Source organism: Nelusetta ayraudi, unplaced genomic scaffold (assembly GCF_046127955.1).
Source record: "Nelusetta ayraudi isolate G7.1 ecotype Tasmania unplaced genomic scaffold, CSIRO-AGI_Nayr_v1 ptg000013l, whole genome shotgun sequence".
Classification (NCBI taxonomy): domain Eukaryota; kingdom Metazoa; phylum Chordata; class Actinopteri; order Tetraodontiformes; family Monacanthidae; genus Nelusetta; species Nelusetta ayraudi.
This window is the reverse complement of record NW_027466063.1, coordinates 481,958-502,053: the sequence shown is the minus strand read 5'-3', so window position 1 is coordinate 502,053 and position 20,096 is coordinate 481,958. Positions and strand designations below refer to the sequence as shown.

The 20,096-nt window shown below is 46.3% G+C and overlaps 1 long non-coding RNA gene across 1 annotated transcript; it reads right to left on the bottom strand.

Moving 5' to 3' along the window:
- Positions 1-15,359: 15,359 nt before the first annotated feature.
- On the bottom strand, positions 15,360-17,859 carry LOC142885844 (uncharacterized). The gene is made up of 3 exons (XR_012926338.1): positions 17,095-17,859; positions 16,938-16,999; positions 15,360-16,462 (listed from the first exon to the last, which is right to left on the bottom strand). It is a non-coding gene; the product is annotated as an uncharacterized LOC142885844 (long non-coding RNA).
- Positions 17,860-20,096: the final 2,237 nt, after the last annotated feature.

The following is a 20,096-nucleotide window of genomic DNA, read 5'->3' as shown; positions in this document are numbered from 1 at the left end:
CACCACGTTGAATCTGCAAGCAATGGCAGGACACGCAGGAGGAAGAGAGGCCGAGGGGGCGAGATGGCGCCGGAGTGAAGGGATTAAGTGGTGGATTCAGACTGACAAGGGACGAATGATGAATAATTCTCATTAAGCATCAAAAAACGGTTGAAATGCGTGCACGGAAAGCCACGCAGGGAAAGAACCAAGTTGGAAACTGGGAACTATTGTGCAGCGTTGGCATCACACAAAACAAAACGCCCACGTTTGCACTGCCTGAAACCTCCGCCATGAGAAACACCCATTTTGGGGCGAGCGAAGGCACACAGCTGAGGTTGAGTGCGTCGCCACAAGATGATGTCACCGGGAGTCGTTCTACGGGGAGTCGCATCTGTGTGGCACTGACTCACTCAACAAGACCACTGCGGTTCTGGCACTGCGGCACTGTGCTGGTCAAAGTAATAACGTGTTAACATAAATAAGTGGCTGCTGGGCTACTCCACCCTACACATTATATTAACAACATTGTTCCCATCCGGTAAAAATGGTCGTTCGGGCGTTTGAAACCATCGTTCATGGTTCCCTCAGCTGCGTGCGTGTGTCAGTCTTGGCTTGCACCTGGATGAGTTGGGGATGACTGTACCCTCTGTGAGTCCAAGTTGAGATCAGTTAAACCTCCGACCAGTTTACACAAATGCTTTTAGTCACATTTCCTTCCTTTTGGGCAATGACCACAAACTAAATCAGCTCCCCCTCAGTCACGTTGTCAGCCCGCTGACCAGGACCAAATCAAACAGAGCTTCCTTTCAGCAACGGTAAATTGAAACTTGGCGTAATCGTGTCTCACAAAACAGCGTTTAGTGAGTTTATTATGAAGCTAAATGATGTTCAAGAAAAAATAACGGCGTTGTTTCATTTTTCCGCGCCAGCCACTCACTCAAATTATAAACGAAAAGAATGTTTTGGACATTCAGAAAACTGGACACTTGATATTTATATCGTTAGCAAGGTCTTTATTTAAGTTGTTTAATTAAATCAGTCTGGGTCCGATTTTCTTTCACTGCTTAGACTGCTAGTCGTGTCTGTGTGTGGACTGTTGTCTGCACGGGTTGGTTTGTTATGTCTGCACGCAGGTCCACGCCATGAATCACCGGCCTCTATTATTTTGGCACGGAGATGAACAGCAGAATAAAAATGTAGCTTTATTTGCTCAGCAGAAATAATTTGGAAAGTCCCTTGAAGTTGATTGCTCAGGTTGGCCCTAAGCTCTGCACGGTGTGTCATCACCAGCGATCATGCGTTGGCATCTCGCAAAGTCTGGGCCTAAAGACTGGGATCAGTCGTGGTTTGTCGCTGAGAGCTAAAAGCAGCGCTAAGCCTTGAGTTGGGAACCCACTTCATTGTTGTTTCATCTTCACACGAGAAGGAACCCGCGAAGCAGAGACTCCTGCAAGCACGCGCATGCATGTTTGGGAAGTCGGGCTTTGGGGTCTCACACTGGAATGTCATCATGCGTTAAATCTCTTAATAGTCGACGTTTAACCCCCGTCAATTTCCGCACATAATGAGTGTTCTCATGCATAAACCTACACATTTATATTGTTTTAACGAAACCTAGTATTTAACTGGCAGTAATCCCACGTGAGTTCCACAACAAGCAGCATCACGGAGTGCCAACTGGGTATTCCCCCCCGGTGCAAGCGCATGACTGTACTTCGTTCGACTGCTGTTTGTAGCGATCACTGTTTTTAATGTGTCATTCTGCTGTGATTCAACTCTAATTACTGCAGCTCACAGGCATACACGGAAGCCCAAAAGCAATACAGAAATTTAAAAGGTCACCGGGCTGAAACGGACTCCGCAAAGGACATCTGGAGAAGCAGGAAGAGGGACTCGTTGTAGTCCACCCCAAAAATAACATTCAGCAAGCTTGTTTTAACTGACATCAGCTGATGTGTTCCCACTTAGAGATTAGCTGACATGCTGGAAAAGTGATCGGGCCTTCCTGTTTCCTGTGGACTATCTAAACTAACATTGTCGTGTGTGTGTCGCGTCTACGCAGATCAAAGATGCAAAGTGACATTTCAAAATGCACAATGTTACAGGGACTTTCAAAAACACTGCTCTGAAAATACATGTTATTGCAATTGGTGCGAAAGCTGAGAAGATGCCCGTGTCACAATTAGACAGGAAAAGAAAGGCGTGGGGCCAATAAGATGAGTCCCCTGTGGGCTGATGTGGTTTTTCATGCTTAAGAAAAGTGAAAGATGGTGTCTTGCACAAATTCCTGTCGCCTCCTTCACCTTGACTCAAATTGGTGTTGAAGGACAGCCAAAACATCACAATTAAGAATAACAGGTTTTAAGCTTAGAAGAAGGTGGTGAGAACAGCAAGTTGTAACAAAGAGCCTGAATAAATTCTGCCCGGCAACAAGTGCTTAGTCAGCGAGGACAGCCAAAGTGCCCCTCTTGCTCCGTGTCCAACATCTGGGAAAAAGTCTCCCTCTGGCCAGATGCTGACGAGACATTTCACCTTCTTGCTGGTCTCGCTTGACCTGCGACTCATATTGCTGGTGCTGCCGTTGTCATGACAATGTACCGCAATTCAAAGAGCAACCAAGGTGAGGCAGCGATGACGCGTGCCGTTTAGCCCACTCAACAATAAAGCATTGTTGCAAAACGGTCTGGGTGTAAATGCATCCTTACATTGGTTGTGCCATATTTGGGTGTTTTGCTGTCCAAGAGACAGATAGAGTTAAGCTGAATAGTTACCAACTGGTTACCAACCAGTGTATTGCGGTTAAAAACAGTCACTGACATTTTCCATCTTCGTGTTTCTGTAATATGTGCTGCCCCCTCCGAGAAGTGCAATGATCTCTTGACTAACATCACATTGTATTATTCTTGATGAAGTTACAGGGTGTCTAAACATTTTTGGATATTGTGCTCGTTAAGAAAAAAAAAAAGTTAGTTTGTTCGCTACCCAATCAGTTAACAGTTTTCAAGATAATAGAGTTGTTATTTTTTTCCCCTCAGTGTGTATGTGTCCACCAGCATGTGTGCTGCACGGTATGTGTCAGTGTTAGCTGTCTGTGACGGTAATAAAAAAAGAGAAAAAATGAATCACAACTAAAGAGGGTGCTGTGTATGTTTTGCAGATTATATTTCACGGAAACATGTTTTTTTTTCCTTTAATGCAGTTTTGCGATATTGACGATGGGGGAGCGCAGCTTCGGTAAAACTCTCTGAAGTCTAAGTGGAGCCGGGCTGCTGCTTGGCGGCACAGGAAGCGGCGCTGTGTTAACTGGATTTACTCTTTACTCCAGTTGGCCTCGCACGACACACACTCAAGATGGCCAGTCACATTTTTCCTCCTTCCCCAGAAGTAAACATCTGCTGGGCGCTCTGTGACACATAACATGCCATCTGTCCTGTTTTTTTTTTTTCCTCTCCCTCTACCTCCCCTCTCGGCCTCCCATCCCATCTTCCCCAATCAGGGGAGTGGTGGCAGCTTTTAGTTAAAAAAAAAAAAAAAAAAGAGAGAGAGAGAGACAAAGAGGGTTGGGCGACAGTCGTCCTCAGCGGACATGTCGCAGCAGCTCTGGTAAATATAAATAAAATACAATGGAGCATCTCTCAACCTCCTCAGCGCTGCAACATTAGCGCGGACGCTCGGCTCAGGAAGGAGTGGTTCCACCCTGAACGTGGCGCAGGCTGGCGAGGGTCGCGTCCTCGAGCGCGAGGACAAAGGGCCTTCTTCTCCGGGTGAAACCGGAGATCTCCAAGGAAGCATCTGGCGAACCTGGACGCCCTGCGCAAGACGATGGCGAGATGAAAAATGCCAGCGACGAGCGGCCTTCTTGGCACGAGTGGATAAACTCGATACATTCCTTCCTCTGTTTGGCTCTGTCACTCTTCCTCCTGCTGCCCCCCTCCTCTCGCTGCCACTCTGTCACCCCCCCACCCTCCCTCCCTGCTCTCTCATTTGCTCCTCACCCTCCCCGCTGGCTGGCTGGCTGGCTGGCTGGCTGGCTGGAAAGCGGGACGGCGGAGACAGGATACGCTGTTTGTCAGCCAGCGGCGGACGTGCCTGGCGGAGCTCCGCTTACGGCCGAGGTGTTAAACAAAGAGCCGCTCGGTCCGGGAGCTGGAGGACAAGCTGTAAGTCTGTCTGCAGTCGCACGGACGCACGCTCTCTCGCTCTCTTTTGTAATTGTGCATGCCAGTGCTCTCTCTAACTGCCCAACCCATCTCTTATTCAGCCATGTTCGAGGCTTCAGCCGCCTGGAAACCCAAAAATGAGATTGGAAGCCGCGGGGTGACACCTTCAACGCTTTGCAAATTGCTTTTGTGTGTGTGTGTGTGTGTGTGTGTGTGTGTGTGTATGTGTGTGTTTGTGCTCTTGCTTTGACCCTCCCCCCTACTCCTACTCTTTCAGGCAGCTAAAGGTGACAAAGAGTGAGAGTGTGTGCAAGCGTGCATGTGTGCGTTCTTTTTTTTTTTTATTATTATTATTATATGAGTGTGCATGCTTGTTAAAGGTGGAGCTGAGGGACGCTGAGCAAACAGGAACAGATCCGTCCTCGGACACAATCTCATCATCTTTTGTTGCTGCTGTCAGGGCAGATGGTGCCGCCTGGTTCTTCAGTTAACACACACGCGCACATGCACGCACACGTACACTATTACACGTGCAAGCGCACGCACGCACACACACGCACACACAGCCTGCTCGGTAAAAGACCATATACATCATTTCATTATCCGTCCTGGGTTTTGTACAATAACATCCGCTGGGGTAATAACAGTGTGCGCTCCAGAACATTTCATCACGGGTATCAGCTCTTAGCGCTGGCCGGCAGTGCCAGGTCTCCCTCTCGTTTTTTTTTTCTTCTTCTTTTTTTTCTTCCCCCCTTGTAAATCTATCCATGCATTCACCGCCAACCTCGCCACCACGTCCACTCAAACTACACCTGATACCTTGGATTAAATCTGACTGGACTTCATTCAGGCTGCTGGCACCCGGAGGAGGGGAGGGCCGGCCTCTGTGCATTTCTTGGAGGTGAGCCGCTCTGTGCCTCAGAGAGAATCCGCTAAAGGAGGCAATGTAAATAAAGTAGATTCTAATCCGAAAACCTGCTGTTGCAGTCAGCGGGTGAGCCGTCCTATGGAGTTTAAGAAGGCTTTTTGTTTCAAGCTATTCAGCTGAGAAACTGGCAGTCGCCTCTGTCCGTGGTGTCTGGACCAAAGCGGCAAAGAACACTCCATCAAGAACACGCCATCAAAAGTAGCAGTAACTTTAAATCTGGTATAAAACTTTTAACCTTAGGCTAAAATGTTTGGTAGTCTGGAACATGCATAGATCTAATAAAATAAACTAATCCAAATTCTATCAAATAGAGCTATATCATAACGAATCTCATGGTTAAATTGCGTTTCCGACAGCCAAGTGAAATATTTTACTGTGAATATAGTTTAGAGACAGTGGCAATGACGAAACGATGGGAGGCAGAGGTGGAGGTAGTGGAGATTCAAATGTCAAGCTCCTCTTTGGGAGTGACCGGGACAGCAGAGGTTCAGCCAGAGCATGTTTTGGAGATGAAGCCTGAGACTGATATGGTTTGGTCGGAGGAACTGGCAGGCAGGAGACCCAGAGGAGAAGCAAAGAGGAGATTTATGGATGCAGTGAAAGAGGACATGAGGTTAGCTAATGATGGAGAAGAGGATGCAGGGGAAAGGTTTGCTGGGAGCAGATGATTGGCTGAAAGGCCCTTAAGGGAACTGTCCAAAGGAGGAAAAACACAGTAAATTAAATGCTTAATTTATCTGATCATCTGTTATTGTGTTCTCCAGTCTTGAAATAATACGCGTGTGCTTCCACCGGCTGAGGAAACACATGGCAAGTCAAAAGCTGTAACATTAAAGAGAAAATGCAACTAAAAGAAACCCAAGAGACAAGTATTGGTGCTCTGATAGAACACAAACATGATCATTCTCTATAATTCTGTCAACTTTTGGCACCTTCTGTTCCTGCTTGGCTTGGACACTGGGAACGGTGGGATGACGTCCTATAAATAACAGCCCAGTTCTCAATGGCTCCTAGTTCTGTGAAGCACAGCAACAGAGAGGAAAGAGAACGAAAAATGTAATTCAGTGAAAATCAGCAGGTTGAAACCAGAGCACGTAACGGAACAGGTTTGGAGTTTGGATCTTTCTTCCACCGGAGAGGCAAAGATCATTTTCAACTGTCGACTGCTTTCTCTAGGGAAAGGTCTTTGTCTTTGGGGAAAGTCAACATATCAAAGTGCAAACACAAGCCAGCGGCCTCGTCACCGCCGCTCCGCCGACGATGGTTTTCTCGTGCATTTTTGTGTGACACGACTCCACTCGCACTTCTCTCTCTGGCGAGCAACACGCCGTGCATGTGCCTCGACATGCAAGCGTGGGATCGTTGCGCGCCGGGCGTAAACATCGTCCCTCATTATTTTCGCAGCGCCCGCGTGTCGCGGCTTCCTCTCTTCCCCCACCGACGGCGTCTGACGACGGGAACCGTCGCGCGAGGAAGCAAATCGTCATCGCGCTGAATGCACTTTCTGAGTGATGGCACAAAAGGGCGCGACATAACTGTTTGAAGAGCCAACGTCTGCGCAGCTGCTTCCTTTATGGCCTTCTCTCATCACTACCCACGGCAGTACAGTGGCACCGGCCATGTTATTTTTTTTTTTTTTTCTTCATTCCGAGATTGTGCAATGAAGCGGCAACATATGAAGGTTTACCCGCCAGCGCCTTCGTTCAAGTCGGCATTCCACTGGCTCACATCGCACGCTGTTGATGAAAGAGCAGAGTGGAGCTCTGTGTACAAAACAAAAATGAATAAATAAATGCTCATTGTGTGGGAAAAGTACTTGCTGCCCTAATTAGAGCAGTTTTCTTCTTCTTCTTCTTCTTGGTTTGCTGTGTCTTTGAACTTGACATGTTGCGAGTGAGACGAGAGCATATGTTTCCCACAACACCACAGTCTTTTAGGCCTGGGCTACATTTTGCTTGTGTTTGATCTGCTTAATTAGCTAAACTGAAAAAGGTAAGAAGATGTGACTTTGATTCCGCTGTACAGCCATCACTTCCCTACAGACGGCCGCTGATACATCCCATCGGTCATTCTTTATTATTTTTCCCTTTTCTTAAAATTTGTTGATGTCTTTTCAGGCAACAACCACAAAGTGGAAATGTTCAAGATCTGGGATGAAAACTCCACAAAGAAGTAACTTTTAAACTCCGAATAATAGAACATGTTGCCTTTTCCTTCTTTTTCATATCAGGATATTTCACTTTTCGGAAACTTGGTACTTTGCAGTTGGCCTTTAAAGTGTGAAAGCAAAGTATTTATAGACCCAAGAGCCATATAGGAATATGAAAAGTATGAATAATATAAATATATTTTGAGGCACAAATGTCACGATGTGCAACAAACAGTAGTAAGTCTTTCAGTCTGGGGTATTTAAAAGCACTTAAGAATTTTTCCAATGTAACTCCCCTTCCAAAAAAGCCATTGCTACTATTAGCCATGAGGGGTTAATGGATTGAATTAAAAACATAAAAATAATCATGATAATGGTAATAAATAAGATATATTAATAAATGACTGCAAAACAATAAAACCACATTTAATCCCCTTTAAGTATTGACTGTTTAGCTGCAACAAATAGACGCAATAAATTTACCCTAAACGAATGCGTGTGCACAATGTGACATTGCTTGAACAGAGGCTTGGAAACATGCCCTTGCCGCATTGTTGTGTTTCGACCACATAATTTAACTAGCTTTTTGCAAAATGAAGCGACATAAAAAAAAATCAATAGCTGTGAACCTCATGATGGTGATTTGTATTACCGAGAAGAATATTGCACCAACCAACCTTCATTGCCCTGAAATTGTCTGTGTCTGTCCCAGTGTGTGCGAATGTGCAAGTGTGTGTGTGTGTGTGTGTGTGTGTGTGTGTGTGTGTGTGTGTGTGTGTGTGTGTGTACGCCGCACCACAGCCAAGCTCGAGCCACACAACAGATGGACAGTTTGAATAAATAAATGCGCTCGACATCATTACTCCCTCTCTCCCCTTCCTCTCCTCCGCGTCCATCCGTGGCTACAGCAAGGCCGAGTCGTGAGCTGACTCCTCGCTTTCAGGGGCCTTTTGTCGGACTTGGCAGCCGAACAGATTCAATCTTGTCCGAAGGTCAAGAAGTTAAAAAGCCCCAAGTTGCCTCTTCAGTTCTGCCCCTCGCAGTCTGTGTGATGGAGAGAATGAGGAGGCAGTAGGAAGGTGGAGGGTGGGGTAGGGGTGGTGGGATAGAAGGCATTCCAAACCAGAGGAAGTAAACAATGTCTCGTTTTTCTGGAGAAGCACGCAAACACGCTCGGCGCTGGACTCGCTCAGCGTAGGAAGGACATAAACAGTAGCGCCGAGGGGAATTTATCTTTTATTTAAAGTGGCGCGCCGTGCACGAGCCGGCTCTCCTCGGTGTCCTTGCGAGCATTGAAAGAAAGGATGCCACTTAAGCAAACAGGTAAACAATGACAGTTTGACGAGCATCTTTAACAAGTACATTATACAAGAATTAAGTGAAGTTTTTTTGAAACCTCTTGATACGCGAAGGTAAATCAAATCTTTTCCCTAAGCAGCATCAGTTCGTAAATGACAAGGTAATTACTGAAAATGCGTTCATATTTTGAGATTCATTACAATAAATCCTGTGGACATTATTCCATAAACTGAACAAAACTCTCGTCGGCAGCCGCTCACTAAAAATGTGATAAAAAATAAGAGACTGAGGCAAATACAAGATTTGGCCCAGGCTCTCAGTCACCACAAATAACGCTTTCCCTCCCTCCGTAATTATTTAATTACGGGGATTTTTAGACAAATAGGAGCCACAATATAAGTCGTTGATTTAGTTTGGGCAAACTGACTTGGTTTCAAGTAGTGGTAGTGGACAACCAAATCCGTCTTAAGCGACGGGGTTGGGGGATTATCGAAGTGTGTGGGTGTGTGTGTGTGTGTGTGTGTGTGTGTGTGTGTGTGTGTGCTGCTGGGACCAGCCAGATTAACATTCCTGGGGGAATTTTAACACTTTGGGTGACAAATTTGCAACACTGTTCCCCCTTGTGTTCCTCCCGTGTGCTAAGCCCGGGACCCAAGTTTAGAGGAGGTCATCTGGAAAGAGCAGAGCAAAATCCCTTCTTCCCAGAGAGCTGCCGGAGTCCGCTAAAGAAGAGAGGTGTGTGTGTGTGTGTGTGTGTGTGTGTGTGTGTGTGTGTGTGTGTGTGTGTGTGTGAGGGGAAGGAATTAAGCAGCAGCAGCAGTGGGAGGAGAAATTTTTCAGTCTCTCAGGTCCCACTGGCTGAAACTGAGCCTTTTTATTGGAGGTGGTCCCTGTATTGTTTTGAATGCTGGTACACAATGAGCCGAGGATTTTATATTGGGATGGAAATTTATGCAGGTTGGAGTTTTTCTTGTTTTTTTCTCCATTGTCTAATGCCTTAACCGCTGAAGAACCTCCTGCACAAAGGGGGTCTGGCCACTCGCTGTAAATGTCAAGGTTTAAAAATACACAATGTGAGAATATGGGATTCATCGTGAAATAATATATTCTGTCTCAGTCAGATATTTGCTTCGGGAATTCCGTAGGCGTTAAATGGGCATTTGTAAACATCGTGTAGGTGCGCAAACACAAAACACAATTCCTCTGATACAAGTTTAGATAACGGTTCCTCCCTGTAATTTTTATCACAGTGTGGAAGTTAATGACCTGAATCAAATTTCATAATTATTAAATGTGTACAGAAGCCTTGATGAGCAATGACTAATGGATCTTTCCTCCCACTTAATGATCGTGGAGGTTTTTTCGGTACTGCCAGCCTAAAAAGGAAATTACTCATCAGAGTAAAATCGCTTTTCACACCCACATCCCATCAAAATCTGTCAAGATCATCTTTAGAAGCATCAGCTGATGGCCGTGGCCTTTGACCTGGACCATCAAAAAGACATAGTGGCTTGAAGTTGCAGATTTTGCAGAGCAGACAAATAAACAAACAAAAAACAGTGTCGGTAAAATACGAAAACGTATTTTTAGCCAAAGCTCCACAGACCTTGATGGGAAGTTCAGGAAATGGAATGGGGAGTAAAAGTTTTGATGTGCAGCTGTTTCAGGTTCAAACAGAGTCGTTACAGGAAGGCGGCATGCGTAACGACGTCCTCAAAACAATGCTGTGACCTTGTCCGATGTTGTTTCACCACATTCACAGCGATGCGCTCGCCACCCCTGTCTGCACCGGGATGCGTCAGCCCGCGAGTGCAGCCGGCAGGAGGATGTCGCCCGTCCCTCTCCCACCGCTTATCTGTTAGCGGATCCTCTGTGAGTCAGGAGCGGGGCGAGCGTGGGAGGAAAGACAACCGCAGTGTCATCTGCGCCACACCGGAAAAACCCCGGGTGCCGAAAATACAGCACAGAGCGCAGCGCTGGAGAACTCCAAGATAAGCACTCTCATTCCGCTCGCACTGTCACAGACGCGGCACGACATGCCGACGGCGTGCCGACACCAAAAGGATGCGGCGTTTTTCCACACGTCCGTTGGGCCTCGTCTAAATATAAGCCGTCTGTGGCTGCCGTCGCGAGGAAGCGGCTGAAGAAGCCGCGTGCGGAACGTTGGCGAAAAGAGGAATTCTTAAGACTGTTGTCTGGCCGTGAAAGTTTTCTCGTTTGTGCACGACCCCCCCACCCCCCCACCCCTCCCAGGGGAGGTAAACATTTGGTCGCCCGCTCCAAACACGGCCGACCGAGAGGAGGCAGTCACTTTCAGAAAAACACGGGGACAAAAAGATAAACAGGTACGCCAAGGTTTTCTCTGGGTGAACGCAGCGGCACACAGAGCGCAGCACAGTGGAAACTGCAAAGAAGAAAAATACAAAAAGAAAAAGAAAGTCATCTTTAAAACCAAGCCGGCGCACACACACACCTTTACACACACACACACACACACACACACACACACTCACCTTTACCCACACACTTCATCCTAATGGAACGCAATTGTTGCTTCAGCTTTCCAGGCAGGCTCTTACAGCTGCCGTCGAGTGGTCAAAACAGAAGCCGGCAGAAGTGTGTGTGTGTGTGTGTGTGTGTGTGTGTGTGTGTGTGTGTTTGTGTGTATGTGTGCATGCATCTGTGTGTGTTGGTGTGTGTGTTGGTGTGCGAACCTGCTTTTGGCCACAGAATGCAAAAAGAACAGGTCAAAGTTGCGCAATACAAACGAGGAGGATTTAAAAAAAGAAGCAAAGTCAGGTTCAGACTCAACAAAAACTCAACCAGTTTCCAGAAAACAACATATTCAGTCCTCGGTTTAATGAATTCAACCCGCGCCATTACTCTGCCACTAACCATTAGACTCATTCTCCGAACGTGTCCTCTGATTAATAGCAGCAATAAGCAGCGTCTGCCTCGGCGGGGGGGCTCAGGTTACCGAAACATCTCCCGAAGTGACTGAAGATGAAAAGCCGCGTAAAGCTGCTGCGGGAGCGCAGCGGGCAGACCCCTGGCCCGCACCACTTCCTGGCCAGATATGAGTAGGGCCACTCTTTACGACTTGCACATGTGGTTCCGCCCCCTCCGTGTCCCCCCCACCGCTCGCACGCCATTCTGTTTTCTGCTTTGAATTTTAAAAGTCACCCAACAGAGGAGATTTACTCCTGCCGACAAATCAGAAGGGAAGCTGGAGCAGCGCCGCCGTCTGCTGGGCTCGACTGCACTTCTTATTTTCTCTCTCTCGTTTTTTAAAGCTACGCTAAGCTAGTTGCTGCTTCTGTAAATCAAAACAAATCAGGGTTGATTTCGAGGTGCTTCCAGTCTGTCTGATCACCGCTCTCATCATAAAATTGAGACAGAGAAAATGAAAGGCTTTACAAAGATATCTTCAACTTTTGGGAAAACTTTCAATGGAGGAAACGGTTCTTCGACCCGAGGCAGCGGAGACCTCTGGGTGTCGCTTCAGACAGAGTGCACACGTGCGCACGGCAGCAGATGCGGAGACACGCAATCGCACACAAATCTGCAAACGCTAATGGACCTGTGCACACTGACACGCAGCTGTTCAAACATGCGCCGTCCGAGCACAATATGACAGATTTGTCATTCCTCTCTGGCCCCAGGAAGGGAACACTTGATTTCCTCCCATCAACTGGCTTTTGGCTCTCGGTCAGTCGCCTCCGTGCAAAATGGGCTTGCTGATGAGTTTGAATTCCACAATGTTTCAACATCTAACAATTACCCGAGCAACTTGACATGCACACAGATACGGACAGCGCCTCCTGCCTGAACTTTACATTCGGTGGTGCTTATTTCCGCACGTGTATCGGCAGCTCTTGGATACGGATCATATGACACAGTCGCACCGTGAAAACGCTAGGGCCAGCGACAAGGTAATAACAATGGCGTTGCCTCGTTCAAGGACAGTGAAGTGCTTCAGAATCAACGGGATGGGAACTGAGTGCGAGTTGAGCAGCAACTGAGAAGCAGTGAAGGTCCTCTTAGAATTGCAATGTTGAAGGTGTACACAAAAAGCAGGCAGGGGTGAACCTTAAGATGCTGCACGCGTCCCCTTTCTTCCAGTGGCAAAATGTGAAGCTGGCTGCACACACCTGGCTTCCACTTTAATTGGAAATAAAATGAAATAGCGGCGCGGATAAAACCTTTGAGTGAGAAACACAATTACGGCTCTTTCCATATAAAGCGGCGGAAGCGGCGGAATTAGAAAGGCCCGCCATGCACCGGTGAACAGATATGTCCTCCATTTTTTTTTGCGAGGCGCTCGCTGGTGACTCGGCATATTTTGGGGTGGAGGATGAAATGCAATTTCCCCAACGCGGCAACTAATTATGCAACAGGAACGCCGGCTGCAGGTTGGGCGACCCTTGATTGAGTCATCAATAACGTTGTATCTGGTGCCGCCATTATAATCACGCTAACGCTGTTATTAATTCATCCCTGTTTGATTTCATCCATCAGCAGTGGCAGAGGAAGATAAATGACCTTTTGCGGGGGGGCCCAGGTGGACGAGGGCTTTACAAATGGGGGTCCGTGATGGATCAGTCCAGACAGAAGCGGTCCTGACGCGAGGAGCGAGCGGCTGTTAGGGATTTCGAATGCTCGTATTTGATTTCTGTTTTGTTTCTCCAACTCCAAAGGAGCGACACGGGCCCAATTAGTCATCCGACATGGAAAAGCTGATGCGGCTCTTTGTGCTTAATGGATTAAAAGCACCAAAGGCTTTAAAAAAAAAAAAAAAAAAACTGCGTGGTTGCAAAAGAGCTTGATTAAAAATGCGTGTGCTTTATCGCCTTTTTTTGGCGGATTGACCTTCTTGATTGTTTGACGATAAATGTTCCATTCTCAGGTGATCGGGACTGAGGACACAACGCATCCCCCAATTTTTCAGGATAAATGTGGGGATAAAAACTGTTGCATACTGCTTATCACTGATGATTTGATTGGCACGGGCACAGTAAATCACACCCCCAAGTTCAGCGGAGTGTTGGCATTTTCTATTTTAGTATTTCCAAAAGGTCCCTTCACTTATGCATGCAAAGGGAACTGCATGCGAATGGCCCTAAAAGTGACTTCTGGCTCGTATCAATTCTTTCTGAGCCTCCACTTTCGCTCTGGTGCCTCCTGCGGGCGAGCTGTTTAAACCTTAACTACCACCAAAATGTCAACCACTCCCATGACTGGCAACTGTGCTGTTCCCCTGGCCCATCAGAGCACATGTGTAATGGAATACCAGGACATAAAACAAAGGTTAACTCCGGGACTATGGTGTGACAGAGTCCAGAAGCAGAGGAGGCCCTTAAGAGCTTTATACCTGAGATAGACTCGATCCGCTCATTTCACTGTGGAGGGCCCTCGGCTTTAAACGCCGCGACTCGCAGTATTCGGAGTGATTTGTATCTGCTCCTCCTGTGTATTAGGGGCTCGACTTTTTGAGATTTTATCTCCTCGCCGTCATGTTGTTTAGTGTGCTGGCGAGGGAGGGGAAGGGGTGGATGAGTGTGACGTGCTTTGGTCTTTCAGGCCTTCTTAAGTTTTTACTCTCCAATCTGAATCCCTACTTGATTTCCTTCCTCCGATGGCTTTGGGTGTCACTGCTGTTCAAAAGTTGCACATTTGTTTGCTTGTTTGATGAAGAGACCACGGACCCATCCAGAGAACCTCCAGGTCCATTTAATATTCAGTCATGCCTCCTCAGAAAAATTCAATCAAATAAAAAAAATCTCATAAATTTTGTAAATGTAGAGATGTTGCTGTACTTTCTTCATGTTTGAAAGTGTCCCCCCTGGCCATCTTTCAAGCTTTGTGCCATGGAACAAACCAAATGTCTTATCGCTCTGTGAACTTGTTACCATCCAACTTCTTTCATGTCCATGACAATAATGTGCATTGAAAATAAACAACTTAACCATGAACTTGTGCGCATGGATCAAATGCATATGGAATAAGCTTTCAAGCTCCATCAGCGATGCACAGAATTAAAACTATCCTTGCTACTTACAATAGGAAACATCATTCTTGCAGCAGAAATGGCTACAGGTTTGCTGAATTGATGCAAAACACTTGAGTTGGGCTTGAGGAAGAGATGTTTCTGACTTTGTTTGCCGCTTCTGGTTTCACCCTGTGTCTGACTCTTAACTATTAAACACAAGGCGCTGGTCCTCTCACCTCTGTAGGGGTTTCTTTTTCAGGTCAGTCAGGTATTTTCAGAGGTAAATAATAAAAGATGTATCTGGAAGGAGTAAAAGACAAGCTGGCCATAAATCGGTGTCAGAGGGAAAAACAAACTCCTGGCCGGGAGCTTGGCCAACTTGGAGCGGTATCAGTGACATATCGGTGCCTTTTATGACATCACAAAGGGGTGATTCCCAGAGGTGTATTTTGGCACACACTTTCTGAAAAGTGGAGGAAGCAAAAGTAAAGGGTGAACTTTCCTGATTTCCAGAGATTCTGAATCTGATACTTCACTTTGTCCATTAGTAACCAACCTCTTCCATTAAGCTACACTTAGTCATACCTGTTTACAGCCGTGGCGTTTAAGAGCTCCAAGAGAAATGCGCCTCAGCTCTCTGGCAAATAAAAGTCCTGAAGGAAGTCCAGACATGCTGCGACCTCCTCTGACTTTTATGCCACCGTAAAACATGTTTACATCCTTTTCGCCTGTTTAGACGTGAAGGGCATTAGGGTGAAAGGTTATCATGGAGAAACGCCATCTGCCCCCGGCCTTCAAAGGATCACGCATTTTATTTCTTGCCTTGGGTCACTCCTGATTTATTCCGTTTTTACTGTCCTCCATCGTATCACCATCTCTCACGAAGTGAGGCTTGGAGATGAAGTGGAGAGGCACACCGAGTTGCTGGTGTTTGTGAAAAAGCAGAGGATTTCTTCTGCCCTCCTAAAACTGCTTTGAGGGATTTATTACAAAGATCAATACATGGATTTGGATGGGAATCAAACAGACCTTGACCCTGACTAAGTCTACCAAAGAGGAGAACTAAATGTCGGGGGTGGCAGAGATACTGTGAATGTGAACCTGTGAGGGGTGATCATTTGTTCGCCTTGCTGTTGTGTTCATGTGGCCTAAACGTTTGCCGCGCTTGTCATGCTTTAATTCCTTAATCTTTTTTCCCTCTCTTGGTGGATTCTGCATCTCATGCTTTTTATTCTTCTCCTTTTTCTCACCTTCAATCCCTTCTTCTCCTCATTAGCCATGGCACTCTGCAAATGGTTGGTTTGTGAAACATTAGCTTCATTCTTTTGAATTGCTCAGTTGAAAATGTAGCCACTGGGTTGTCTTGTGTGTTATCTGTGTGTTTACGCAACTGCGTGTACCTTTTAGTTTTCCATCACAGGCAAACTAATTCACTAATCGGATCGTCTGCAGTATGATCAAATCATGTGAATCCAAAATCTAGAAGACCAGTTTTACATATCCAGGTCATTTTGGACTTTTCAAATACTATTTTATACTATTTATACTATGTTTTTGACATCTAAAAGTAAGCACATCCTGAATGCAGGCCATCATTTAACTATACGTTTTCCCCTCTGGATGACAGTGCGCTCACTAATTGCCAAGAAATGCTCTAATGAGGCGTCTACCTCTGAAAACACCCTACGCTCATTGTCATGCCCAGAAAAAAAAAAGGTTAGTTGTCATAAATCTATGATCTGTGCAGTCACCTCTGCTGTTCCTCTTACTTCTGACAGCCACTCATGCGTGCTAACAGTGGTAGTGTTATTACGACACTTTGTGCATTAGCCGGCGTTGTCGGTCTCTGCATGACTACCTTTGGAAATGCTAACATCGGTTTGACAAGTTTTAATTTGCTCCTCCACCTGAAGGCAGCCTGTAGGACATTCCTTCCGCCGGAGAGGTTCCCATGTCTGCAGAGTGAAAGAAAAAGGCGTCATCTTTACGGACAGGTGAGTGCGGAATGACAAGCAGGGGGTCAAATCTTGGCCTTGTATATAGAACAAGTAGAATTGAATTTCTACTTTATTGAATTTTTTGAATGTGTTTTGGTAAGAGACACCCAGCACCTGTATGATGAACAAAAACTGGTTTGATTGAAACAAACTGTCGAGAGCTTGTTTTTGCAGAAAAATCTGAAAGGATGCAGTCATGTTCCTATATGTCAGTCTAAATGTTACACTATGCAAACATTTTTATTGTTTGCAAATGTCAAAGACATATTCAAGCTGAGTCTGAAACAATGGAAAGAAATTGCTCATAGTTCAGCTAATAATGTAACATTCAGCCTGAACACAAGAGTGTTCCTATTATTGGGTTTTACTAATTTAAACAGAAAAAATAGTTCTGTATGACAAACAAAACATTCAGCTTTTTGTGATGTCTCACCCATTTCTGTACTGGCATTATTGTCAATGGAGGCCCAGGTGACACGTCACCAAATTACCTTTCTGTGATTTCAAGGAGGTAAATTAAAACCAAAAAAGTAGAGGGCTGTTGTGGACACATAAACCAACATTGGGAAAAGAAAAGACAGAAAGCTGACCTCACAAGGAGTCATCCAACGTGTCCATCAAGTGGAAGAGCCGTCCAAGATGCGGCAAGCCAACTTGAACTGGAACAGCGGTGGTTTCTCTGTTTTTTTTTTTTTGACAAAGTATCCAATGTGGCCTCTTGTTCAGAGCTGCTTTTGTTTGAAAGTTGCTGCAGCATGCAAGAGTTGATGTGCAAACAGCTCTGACGAGGAGGCTACAGTGGACCTTTCGCCTAAAGCGACGGTGTCGATGTCACCGTTCCAAGTCAAATTGAAACTCCAGACCTTGTGGATGAAGCCACATGAGTCGCATGGACACGTTGGGATCCCCCCCCCCCACAATGTTTTTCTTCTCTCTTTGTAACACCAGCCACAATGGGCCAGTATTGTCTTGGCAGTGGTTGGAAATCCAGAAGGCTTACATGTGTTCGGTAATGTCACCAGAGCCTCGGCGGACAAAGTGGGAGAGCAGATGGGCGAAATCATAAACGATCCCTTTTGACTGTCTCAGGCGCTCCGGCCGACTGTGGTGATCAGCTCCCGCGCCCTGATAACGCTAACACATTCCGAGCTGCAGGATCACACCCAGGCGAGACAGTGGTGCCCCCCCGCCCATTCCTCTCCCCCTCTCTTTCCTCAAACCATCCTTCTTTCCCCACTACGCGCACTTAAGGCGCTCGTCCTTCTTTCCCCACAAACACGCTTGTCTTCTCCCAGTGATGGATGCCCTTCACCTCACACACCGCCTTGTGTGTGGACACTCTTGAATTACCCCAAGCTGTTGAGAAAGACAAAAAAAAAAACTTTAAAAAATAGCAGACGGACTGGGCTTTTGATTTTTTTTTTTTTCGAGGCTAATGGTTGACCCCTCCAGACTGGGCTCCAGCCTCCTCGTCACTCTTCCCTCATCCCTTCGCTCCCCGCTCGCCCACCTTTCTTCCATGTACAAGGCATGAAGGCAGGTTATTGATGATAATTCCTCAGGCCTGTGTTACCTCCAAACAAGCGCGCACACGCTCGCGCCACTCCCGCCCCCCCACCCACTCAGGCCTCATCCTTCTCTTTTTTTTTTTCCTTTTTTTGCTTTCCACTCCTTTGGCTCCCACATGAGTAATGTTGTCCCCAAGCCGGAATGAGGTCAGGAAAGTAATGGTGAGGCATATTGTGCAGTTAAGGTTGTCTGCAAATGGCCCATCAATAATCAAAGGTCAAGCAGCAGCCGATGCGACGCGGTGCCTCTGTTTTCCCAATGAAAATAGATGGTGCTTTTGCTTATCCGAGCAACTATTGCATTCTGCTCTTAATGCAGCAGTTAATCAGTTAGCGGGATGGCTAAAAGAGGACCTGCGCAATCTGCAGCAAGAGGAAATAGATCAAAATTATTGATAACAGTTTTGAGAAAAATAAATTGTTTAAACCAGCTTTTGTAACTGCATTATAAAAATGTTTTTTGAAAAAAGACAATTTGAAGTTTTTCTGATATAATACTGATACTATACATTAAAAATAACCGTGTTTTTTTACTATGTTCCGCGGCAGAATTAATTTCCTGCGTCCGGCCCTTGATTATCGAAATGTTTCTGCCGCAGTTAAAGTGATGAAGAGCCAGCAACCCCGCCAGGTTCCCTCTGACCTCCTCTGCCTGCGCTCCGCCAGCACAGCTCGTCATCAAAGTTTGCTTCGGCCCAAAGAGCCGCAGTTAACCTCCGACCCCTCACCTCTGAGTCCCCCTCCGTAAAGTGGGTGCCCTTAAGGTTGGGAGACTGACAGCTAACTAAAGGGGAGGGTATGGGCAGGCGGGGGGAAGGGCAGGGGGGGAGTGGGCAGGGGGGTTGGTTGGTGTTCTGGGTCAAAGACATTTGAGATGTGAAGGTGAGGGGTGGGGTGAAGTGAACGCAAGCTGCTTTTTTTTTGTGTGAAAAGTCTTAATTGCGCCCCCCAGCGCTCTCCTGAAGCTTCTTTTACGACTCCCCCATTGCAGATATTTACAAAGCAGTGAGCGCCATCGCCACATGTTTGTCTGTTTGCTCATTCGCTGGCGCTAAGAGACTTCTTGCTCTGCTAAATAAGCCCACTTAGGAGATCCCTAGAGGCCGCAGCCATTCCACCAAACTCCACTGATTTATCAACCTGTGGTCACATGATACCTGTCCTCCATTTGTTACCCATTTTTTAGCCGTTTGCCTGAGAATATTAAGCACACGTTCCAATCATCAAAGGAAAACTTTGATGATGCCGTTAGTTTCGCAAAGTACTTTTTGACATTTTTTTCTCAATAATGCACCTTTTCCAAGTTGTGTTTGCTGCAGCTGAGAGTTCTGGATAGTTTGCTAAACCTCCTCAAGGTCTCCGTGATAACCCCGGCTACAGGCACGCCGGCGATTAAAAGTTTTCACCGGTTTCTAGACGGAGGAGAAATCAAAGCGTGTGTCTGCGTGCGTCAATAGAAGCAGCATGCCAATAGCAGCCGGGGAGCCCAGGTTGGAGGAGCGGACGGGCGGGCAGGCAGCGCCTGTTAGTGGGAGCTGACTTCCATTCAAATAGCCTTCAGTGCTGCTCTGCTTCATTGAGCGGATCAATGTCCATCATTTGGAGACACGTCTTAGTGAGTCTACCGATGTGTGTGGGGGGGGGGGTTCTCCCACGTGTTTGCACCTGCCGAAGTATCTGTTGTTCTGCCGGCTAAATATAGACCAGGGAGGAAATGCACAATATTATGGCTCAGAGCATGTCTGAGAATTTAAGTTTTAGAGACGTGGTTGCGTAAGCATCATTGTCCATAACGCTGTGATAATGAGTCTTTGCCGTCCTTGTCTCTAGACAAGAGAGAAAGGGCTGAGACGATTCATCCTATTCAAAAAATAAATAAAAAAACCCACAGTGAAATGGGCCAGGAACTATGATATTTTTTGTGTATTGATGTATTTTTTTTTTTTTTATCACATGATTATCCTGATAAAGCAGAGGATTGCCATGGAAAGATACAGACGCATAACAAAGACATCTTAATCATC